Source organism: Zea mays, chromosome 3, assembly GCF_902167145.1.
Source record: "Zea mays cultivar B73 chromosome 3, Zm-B73-REFERENCE-NAM-5.0, whole genome shotgun sequence".
NCBI classification, from domain to species: domain Eukaryota; kingdom Viridiplantae; phylum Streptophyta; class Magnoliopsida; order Poales; family Poaceae; genus Zea; species Zea mays.
In genome coordinates, this window is record NC_050098.1 from 161199970 (window position 1) to 161211214 (window position 11245).

Here is an 11245-nt window from a genome sequence, read left to right on the forward strand (position 1 = left end):
GGCACTAGGTCGGTTCCAAACATTTCTTTTTATTTTATCTTGGGCTCCCAGTCGCAGACAGTTGCTGTATAGTAAGTCGGTTCTGATTTTTTATTTTTTTATTGATCTTTTGAATATATCAAAAATATGTACTGCGGTTTCATATTAAAAAATTCAAAAGTAGACACCTTTTTGCCAAAGCTAACCGGCAAGTTATATCAAGATCTCGAAAGAATAGCTTTTATGTCCTTTTCATAGCATTGCACGAGTTAGAACTTAGAACCATAGTCCATAGGTGCCTAATGATATTATAAAATTACAAAATACCATTTGAACGTAAATATTTCAAGTAACCACGTGACAAATCGTATATTCTGTTACAATGCATCAGCATGTTTTGATGGTACATAAATAAAAACTAGTAGGTTGTTCGTGCATTGCGACGCCTTACAATAATACCTATGTAAACTATCCAACAAAAAAATCAAGATTTTTTATTGATTGTATCTGCTCTCCATATAATATTTTTTTGATTTGACTAACTGATATTATTATTTACTCCATCAATATGTTTTGATACAACACGACCAATAAAGTGAGCGATTAGAAGAGAGTTCACAACGACTGAACGAATAGAGATTATAAAATGACATAATTCCACCATACATAGACCAAACAAGAGAAAGTTTGTGAGCTCAAGTTTCTAAAATAAATCACATGAACTCAAACTTATAAAAAAGATAGATCAAAATATGGAATGATTGCTAAAGTCAGGCATCAATAAAAACTGGATGCGCTCCATATAAATTATGAATAACCTTTCATTTTACTGTTAGCGTGACAAATCATTGTTGCCACATCCAATTCAGCAACCTCAAACATCATGGAGTCAATTGCGCTAATGTGGTCTCAGAAACGACCTAATGCTTACAAGAGCCAAGAATGTCGTGTCGTGCTTGGGCTGTAGCATCGGCCTGTAGTGCTGGTCCGGCATGACACGATTATATTTTTTATTTTACAAAAAATGTATACACATATATATAATTTATATTCAATATTAAAAATATTTGAGCATGATGTTCTACTGATTAGACAGCTTTACCCAGTGTCTCTCACCCTTCTTCCATCAGACATGGGTTTGAACCCCACCTCCTGCACATTTTTTTAACATTTTACGCTGATTTAATCAAATGGGCCGACGGGAGTTGTGGCCCGCGGGCATCTGGTCCAGCCGCCGTTTGGCCATCTATATGTGTGCAGCGGATTAATTTGAAATAGTTGTGACGGGTTATTTGTAAAAAGATAACGCGAGACGACCGTTGAAATTAGTGCTTTAAGTATAGTATAGATAAGGCAGACTAGATGCTCATGGGTGTGTTGTTGTGTTATGATATCACGGTATCGATACATACCTAAGGGCTGATTTGGTGGATATGAATTACGAGGAGATCTATGGGAGAGAAATCTCCTTGCTATTTAAATTTGAATAACAAGGCAATTCTTCTCCCATAGATCCCCTCGTGATCCTTATCCACCAAATCAGCCCTAAGAGAGACAATCCACGTAGTAGAGTTTTGTAGGGGTTTATGCACGTCTAGAGAGGTGAATAAGCGAAACCTAAAATTTATCACTTGATACAAAAAAGCTCTATCCCTAATTAGGCGTTAGAACGAGAAATATTGCAATTAGAGTAAGAGAGAGGAGAAGAACAAATCACAAGTAAGAACAACATAAAAGAACACAGGCGATTTGTTTATGGAGGTTCGGTTCCAAAGAATCTACGTTCACATTGAGTGTCCCAAGGACAAGGTTGTAACACTCCAAAAATCCTAATATGGATAAATTAGGAAAACTCATTTCATGATTTAAATAAAAATATTTTCAAATAATAGATTACCTAAAAGATTCTTATGAGAACTATTCTTTGTGTTAAAGATTTATTCTCCAAAAAAAGAATTAAGTTAAACTATCTCTTAATATAGATTTTACATAAAAAGTATATCCTTTTAAATAAATATGTGAAGATTATAAATTTATTTTACTGTATTTGTAAAATATGGGTATGTGTTTGAATTATTTTTTAATAATTATTATTGTAAAACATCTTACATGAATTATTTCTATTAATTTTCATTTTCTTAAATAGATAGATTAATTAATAAAAATGTTTTGCATTAATGTTAAGTTTTTGTTTTGTTGCAATTTATGTTTGAAATAGAAAATTTAACTTATCTCTAGATTAGACTTAAATTTTAAATTTAAAATAGAAAGAAAAAATAGGAATATAAGCTAATATAATGGATCGATGTATGTTTGGTTGGTTTGTTTGTACAAGACGCCCTTTAGGTAAAGTTGATATAAATTAGAATAACACAATAACATATTTAAGAAAATACTCCTTTCACCTCGCGTGTAACACCAAAAAATAATTTTAAATTTTAAATAAAATATATTCTAAGATTTATTTAAATTGAAGGACTAATATGATTAGTACAAATTAATAACAATATTATTGAAATAAAAAAGATAAGTTAGAGTTCCTAACAGATAGGATAGGATTGTAACAGATAAGTACAAGATTATATTTGTCATGTAACGGATTTGGTCTCAAGTTTGTTAGAGTTTCTAATAGATATGATAGGAGTGTAACAGATAAGTACCATATTAGATCTATCATGTAACATATTTGGTTTCGAGTTTGTTGAGTTCGTAATATATATGATGTGGTTGTAACAAATAAGTACCAGATTAGATCTATCATGTAACCACCCACCTCTCAGCCTATATAAATACATGCCGCCATAACACCAAGCCATCAATCAAAGACTTATCTCATCCATAGCCTTGCAGCAGCCACCGCTCGACGGTGGGCCTGTCACCGTGGGCAGGATGCCGCAGTCTAGTTCCAGCGTGAACATGATCGTGCGGTGGAGAGATGGCCCTAGCTGTCGATCCGGTGATAAGCGCTCACGATTGAGTCTCAAATACCCCATCGTGATAAAAAAAAATCGTAGCCATTGATCTCCAATTTGTTGGTCGAGATCAGATTGCAGGATCCTTTAATCTCGAGCGCTGATTTTAGATTCGACGCCTGTGATGGGATCGGTCGCTTACCGATTCGGGCGAGGCCGTGGGCTGTCCGATTCAATCTGGCGAGGGAAATTCGATCTACTATCATAAAATCTCCATCGTCGATCTTCGATCTAACGACCGAGATTTCGATCTAATCTGCACCATAGACTATCGTTGGTCCACAAAAGCTCATACCCCTTGGGTCGTTTATTTTTGCAAAAGAGACCATGTGCTCTATATTAATCAACCCGTCGTCCACCTGTGCGGTAAGATGATTACCTAGCACTCTTTGATAATTGCAAATAAGTCCCTAGAGCTCGATTTAATTACAAAAAATGACTGAAAACTAAATTAATCTATATATTGCTCATTTTAACTCCGATTTAGTCCGTTCAATTTGCGTTAGTCTCGTATTAAATTTGTCTATGCAATAATAACATTATTTACAATATATTACTTACTTTTATATTGTTTATCCTATGATTATTGATTTATCTTGCTGATCAAAGTTAATTGTTCATGATTATAACCTGACTAAAAATACAACTATAATCAAATTATATCTCATATTAAAGTTTAATTAATTCCCACATGATTTATATTTATTAACATATAAGTTATCTTTTATTGTTTAATCACCTAAATATTTGGAAAAATCATATCCTCTTAACTGTAACTATGAATTTAGTGGCTACGAGTCACCGAAGACCAACTTGGTGAAGTACCTAGAAATTCGAGTTAGAGGCAAGTTGTGCCCTTGATCACTCTTCTTTACCCAATAATGTTCTGGTTAATCAATATGACATGCTCAGGTTAATTTGATGGGACCTAATAGGCTTCTCTAGCATTGTTTATCCCACACCTTGCAGATAAAAGAACTATTAGGTAGTTTTGCTATTCTCTACCTAGTTTTGGGAAATTAATGTTACATTAAGATCATGTTCTAGTTATGCTGTTGTTTTAATTATTGTTCATGATAAGATCATTATGTTAATTGAAACATGGAGCGACCACCCGGGAAAACAGTGCTACCACAAGGGTGGTATGGGACACCATTGACTGACTAATTAGGAAAGCAAGTGGAGGACTACCTTACCCGAAAGGGGCAAGGGCGGTAGAGGAGCTACATATAAGGAGGTTCTCGGGTCGATCATGCTGCGATGGCTTTTCGGACGAGGGATTCCTATATTGCCCTTCTCAGAACTGTAGCGGGTTTTCTGAAGCAAGTGGAACTTTGTAAAGACCTTGTAGTGGATACCTAACCATTCACCTTGGAAGTGTCTAAGGGCCTTGCAAACCCTAGCTAGACAGAATACACAACTTGTGTGTAAAGATTCACAACCTCTGCACAGTGTAAAACGGGTATATCAGTCGTGCTCACGGTCATGAGCAGCTTGGACCCTCACATGAGTAATCTATGGAACTAAGCTTAATCTGTCATATGCATTGCATCGCGGGTGTTATTATCAATTGTGATCTCTTATTTAATTGGGTTGATATCTACTTATACTTAGTAACTGCTAATAAAACTTTGATCAACTTTAAAAGCAATGCTTAGCTTTAACCATCTACTTTGATAAGCCTTTCACTTCACATGAGCCCCACTGTAAGTAAGCTCATGCACATTATTCCCCACAACTTGTTGAGTGATAAACGTATGTGAGCTCACCCTTATTGTACTCACATCCCCCATAGGATGAGGCGCATGAAGGATGTCGCGATGAGTTCGAGAGTGGTCTAGGTCGTCGTCTCCCATTCAACTTTGGTTGTTGAATCGTTGTCTTCGTATGATGTTATTATTTATCTATTTGTACAGAACTTTGTTATATATCAATGATGTGGCATTCGTTTCTGTACCATGAGTCATCATATGTGTGAGACTTGATCCTAGCACATATTTGACACACGCCCGGAAATCCGGGTGTGACAGAGGTCTCTTTCAACCCTCTCGAGTGATTCTAAACATCAAACTCGAGTCATCTTCTCTTGTATCAAATGATCAAGAGACTCCCGCAAGGTACTCCACAGAGTCGAATCCTCTTGCTAGCCTTTACAATCTTAATGGTTGCCTTGCACCAAGACACAAAAACACTAGATACTCTCTTTTGGCTTTATGACAAGTGCACACTTTGATCACTATGAATTCTACTCAATTGGGGCACTTGGATCACTTGAGGTGTTGGGAATTCTTCTCTCACTTGTAGGAATGAATGCTCAAGATTTGTGTTTTGAATGAGCTAGTTGGGGTGTATTTATAGCCCCCAATCACTCGAATAACCATTATACCATCTCTGTCATCTTTGTGCACTAGCGGACGGTCAAGTATGAAAGTTCAACAACTATAATTGATAATCCAACGGCAAGAACTGACAGATCAACGACTATTTGACCTTAATGACATCACGCGGACAGTCCGCCCCTTTGATATGACCATGCACAGTTCACTTATCTCAGTGTCTCGGACTGTTCACGAATTATAGCATGACGGTCCGCGCATGACACTAAAATTCATTTCTTCAACTTGCCACCTTCTGTTGATACAGGATTGAATAACGAACGGTCCGCTTCTTGGTGCTGGACGGTCCGCGCAGAGGCTCAAAATGTACCTGACATGACATGGGTACGAACAGTCTGTAATACAAATGTCCAAATCAATACAATTTGAATTTTGTCCACATTTTGAAAAATGTACTGCGGATGGTATAGGCTTTGGTGTCGGACAGTTCGCGGCTTGACTGTTTGAGGCATGGAGCCGGATGATCTTAAGTTTTTGCTCATATGAACCTATATATATTGACTTAGCAAACTAGTTAGCTCATATGGTTGTGATGGTCATCAACGCAAAACAAATTATAGAAATGATTTTAAGCCCATTTCCCTTTCAGATATCAATAGAGCCTCATGACCGCTTAGCTTTCTCTTCCATTTTGGTTTCAGTGAGAGTTTCAGATACTAGAAGTATGAATCCATGTGGTTATTCTCTATGGTATGGAAGATAAAAGTCTGAATCCCAGTCTGAACCATAATATGCCCCAACTCCCACTATATAAATGTACCTCTCCCTTTTATAGCTTAAAGGGAGAAGATAGAGTGGTATGTGCCTTTAGAGCAATGGTCCTACCTAATAAAGGCTCAACTATTCTTATCTTATTCTATACATAGAGTCAGATGTGGTGCATGTTTTGATCGTGACACGGTGTTGAGCTCATCAATAATCGTCATGTCGCAGTGGTAGATATGTCTCATCGTAGTGATAGGTACTAAAGCCAAGGCTCAACTATTCTTATCTTATCCTAGACATAGAGTCATATGTGGCGCACGTTATGATCGTGACACGGTGTTGAGCTCGTTAATCGTCATGTCGCAGTGGTATATATGTCTCATTGTAGTGGCAGGTACTAAAGCCCATGTTATCTGGCATGACGTAGTTGGCAAATGATACAAGTACTTGTGCATTATAATACTTTGTCGGTACACTAGTGAAATGGAAATGTGCCTTTGGTCCATTTCTATAAATGTTTTGGTGATTATATGACCAACACAAATTACTTTGGTTCATAAGCGCTAAGTGGTTGAAAGATGCAAATCAAAGAATCAAGGTATGTCCCCGGCCTTAGTAAATTGTTTTTGGATACTAACATATTTATCTAAGTGTCAGGAATCTTGCCAAATCAAAAGAAATTGGATTGGAGAAGTTTGGCATGAGTTCAGCCAAACATGCACCAGCTGAAGTGCACCGGACTGCCCAGTGTGCACCGGACAGTGTCTGGTGCCTAGGCTGGCCCCGGCGACGAACTCTTCGCTCTTGGGAATTTGTCGATGGTGGCGCGGCTAAAATTCACCATACTGTCCGGTGAGCCAACGACGCCCGTGGCCAACGGTCTGCAGCGCGATCAACGGACGACATGTGGCCCGAGCCAACGGTCACTTGGTCGCACCGGACTGTCCGGTACGCCAAGAGGACCGAAGGTCGAATGGTCGGCTTTGCTAGAAAAGGAAGGAGATCGGGCACCAGACAAGCACTGTTCATGTCCGGTGGTGCACCGGACTGTCCAGTGCGCCACCCGACAGAAGGCAAGAATAGCCTTCCAAATGGAACTTCAACGGCTCCTAGCTGCCTTGGGGCTATAAAAGGGACCCCTAGGCGCATGTAGCACTATCTCAAGCATTCACTAAACATCCTAAGACGTCTAGACTCCGCAACCACGCAATCGGATCATTGTGTTTGAGATTTGAGCACCGTTCGAGTTATAAACTCCCTGCGCCGTTTTTGTGTGCTCACGTCTTGACTTGTGTGCATGTGTTTGCTGCCATTCGAGTCTTGTGTGTGTTTCTTTCCCTCCCTTACTCTTGTGCTTTGTGTTGTGATCAACTTTGTAAGGGTGAGAGGCTCCAACTTGTGGAGATTCCTCACAAACGGGAAAACTACTATAAGGAAGAAACCATGTTATTCAAGTGGATCATTGGATCACTTGAAAGGGGTTGAGAGCAACCCTTGTCCATTGGGACGCCACAACGTGGAAGTAGGTAAGTTTTATACTTGGCCGAACCACGGGATAAAATCACCGGTTCTCTTGCGTCGCTCCTTTGTGTGATTGGTTTCTTCTCTCGAGTTCTCGCTTAATCACTTGTGCTATTGTTCCATAGTTCAATACTCACTCTAAAGGAACAATCAAGTGAAGAGTTCTCACTTTAACAACTTGGCTTCAATCTTTCTAACATTTATAAACCAAGTTTGTGCTATTTAGTATTTGATTTTATAGGATCACATATTCACCCCCCTCTAGGTGCTCTCAATTGGTATCAAAGTCGTACTCTTCATTTAAAGGGACTAACCACCCGAAGAGATGGATCCTAAAGGCAAGGGGATGGTGATCAACGACAAGGAGAAGGAAACCTTCAATGAGCCAAGAGATGATAAGCCCACTGACTCAGGCTTGAGTCACAAGAAGAGGGACGGGAAGAAGAAGAGGCGCATTAAGAAGATTATCTACTACGACAACGACACCTCCTCTTCTTCACCAAGGAATGAAGACGACGACGACTTCTCATCCAAAAAGAAAACAGTTAATCAAAATTACTCCTTTGATTATTCTCACATCTCTTACAATTCAAATGCTCATTACTCTCTATTCCACTTGGAAAACCCCCACACTTCGATGGAGAGGATTACTCGTTTTGAAGTCATAAAATGCATAGTCACTTATTTTCCCTCCATCCTAGCATTTGGGACATTGTAGAAATGGAATGCATTTTGATAGTACGGATAACCCTATGTTTATCAATGAACAAATACATAAAAATGCTTAAGCCACTACTGTTTTGCTAGCATCTCTATGCAGGGAAGAATATAACAAGGTCAGCGGCTTGGACAATGCCAAACAGATATGAGACACCCTCAAGATATCTCACGAGGGAAATGATGCCACCATGATCACTAAAATGGAATTGGTGGAAGGCGAGTTGGGGAGATTCGCGATGATAAGGGGAGAAGAGCCAACACATACATACAATAGGCTCAAGACCCTTGTCAACAAAATACAAAGCTACGGGACTACAAGATGGACAGATCATGATGTCGTCCGACTCATGCTCATGTCATTTATGATTATTGACCCCAGGTACACCAAGATGACACCCGAGGAAACCCTCAGAAAATTTGTAAGCGGGCGCATGATGGTGAAGGAGGCAAGATACATGAACGATGCATTAAACGGGCCGCTTCCTCACTATGAGCCGCAGCTCGTTGCTCTCAAGGCAACTAGCAGCAAGGAGGCGCTACTGTAGCATCCCAAAAATTCAAATCTTGGAATTTTCTCAAACTCGCTCTAAATTCAAAATGAAATTCAAATTTCATTTCAAAATGTTTGTTTGCGAGTTGATATCAGCAAATAAAATATAGTGGTCTATATTCTCTCCAAAATCCTCCTCAAATATCCTACAAATGTTTCTCGAGTGACCCCCTCAAATTCTTTCCAGAAATACTGCCCAGTTGTTTCCCGAGTAATCCCCTTCAAGTTCTTTCCAGAAATACTGTCCAAATATTCCACTGATATATCTCCAAGTATTTTCCTCTTGAGAAATACCTTCAGAATCATTTTTCAAGTCCCTATAAATATTTTCTTCATAACTTTCCTCATGCTCATACGTATACGTATGCCTCCGGTGTCATACGTTGAGCTCTACAAGCTAATCTCACTTATACAAGACCAATACATGCTAATCTCCCACTAATCCTCTCATCCTCCCACTAATTCTCTCATCCCTCCCCTTAATCCCCCCACCATGGCTATAAATAGAGGGGCAAGGGCCTCCTCTCATCCCACCCCAAGCCATTTCATGGCAACTCTCTTCCCCCCACACACACCCACTCCATGTTCCACACAAGCACACACTAGCACAAGGATCGTTCGATCGTTCTTCGATCGTTCGTCCCCTGTTCTTAGTTCGTTCGTTCGATCGTTCGATCGTTCGTCCGATCGTTCATGGTTCATTCGTCTGATCGTTCGATCGTTCGTCCGTTCATCCAAATAATCTTTTTCCTACCGTTATGCTGCCGAAATTCCGATCGTTCGTTCGATCATTCGATCGTTCATCGTTCGTTCATAGTTCCTATTTATCGTTCGTTCATAGTCCCTATTCATCGTTCTTCTAGATAATCTTTGTCCTGCCGTTATGCTGCCGAAATTCTGATCGTTCGTTCGTCCGATCATTCGATCGTTCGTCCGTTCGTTCATCCAAATAATCTTTTTCCTGCCGTTATGCTGCCGAAATTCCGATCGTTCGTTCGATCATTCGATCGTTCATCGTTCGTTCATAGTTCCTATTCATCGTTCATCGTTCGTTCATAGTCCCTATTCATCGTTCTTCCAGATAATCTTTGTCCTGTCGATATGCTGCCGAAATTCCGATCGTTCGTTCGTCCGATCATTCGATCGTTCGTTCGTTCGTTCATAGTTCCTATTCATCGTTCACCGTTCGTGCATACGACTATTCACCATCACTATTCACCGTTACTATTTATCGTTACTATTCACTGACACTATTCACCATCTTTACTAATCATTGTTACTATTTATCATCGTTACTACTCATCGATGATATCTATAGTAACTTTTTCGTCGTCACTATTCATCGTTACTATTCATCGATTAGCCGATCACCCCAAATTTCAACTACTCATACATCATGCTGTCCAGTCCACCTAAGACCAGCCAGACCCATATTCCAGTCATACAAACTCCGGTGGCTGTGATTTTCCTTCTAGTGGGAACTTCCCATCTGGTCACCCATCCCAGGTTTCTCCAAGTTGAGCACGCTTAACTTTAAGATTCCTTCGAACCAGGCTTCCAAACTCCGATTCCAATAATTCTTGTTTCTAAATTCTTATCAAACTATTCCCTATCCAACCATGTCATCCCTTAAGCATGGTCCATATTCCAAAAAAACTCCCAAAATACTCTTGTCCCATATTCTGCCTATAACTCTCCTGTTCATACTAAGTCAGACGATTCATTCGTCACTATTCTCACCAACAGTGAACTTCACTGAGCTACACCACATACACTCAGCTATAAATACACCCAGCTACCCTCTCCCTCTCCACACACGCTCAACACCCTCAGCCAAGGCAAACACCCCACCCACTCAGTTACTCCGCTCTACCGGCTACACGCATAGTGTCGCTTCGCCTCCACTCCACTCTCCTGGTAAGCACCTCCTCTACACCACTAGTAGTATCTCAACACCACATGACACAGATTCTACTCAAGACTCTACCCATCCATATATCGCTATTCTGACCACTATACTAAATATTTGTTGGTATACTTGCTGGTTTGTATGTTTGCTTGTTCATGTTGCATAGTTATCGGAGCGTTCGTGTTGTCTCGTGGAGGCCAGATCCACAAGTCTACGCTAGGCGGTGGAGCCAGAAGCCAGTTCCGCGAGCTCCCCTCCCCCTTCGCCGAATAAGCACGACAAGCTCACTGGATCCCTTTGATACATAAATTACCTATGATTGTTCAACCACAACCCTCAGCCTGTTATTTTATGCATGATATGATTTTGAGACAAGTTATTATGGTCACCCAAGCCGCTTGCCGCAATCAATCCTTAATATATTTGTTACAAATGATTTGAGAAAAGGTGTGAGTTTTTCAAAAGAAAATGCTTTTCAAAATGTGTATGATGA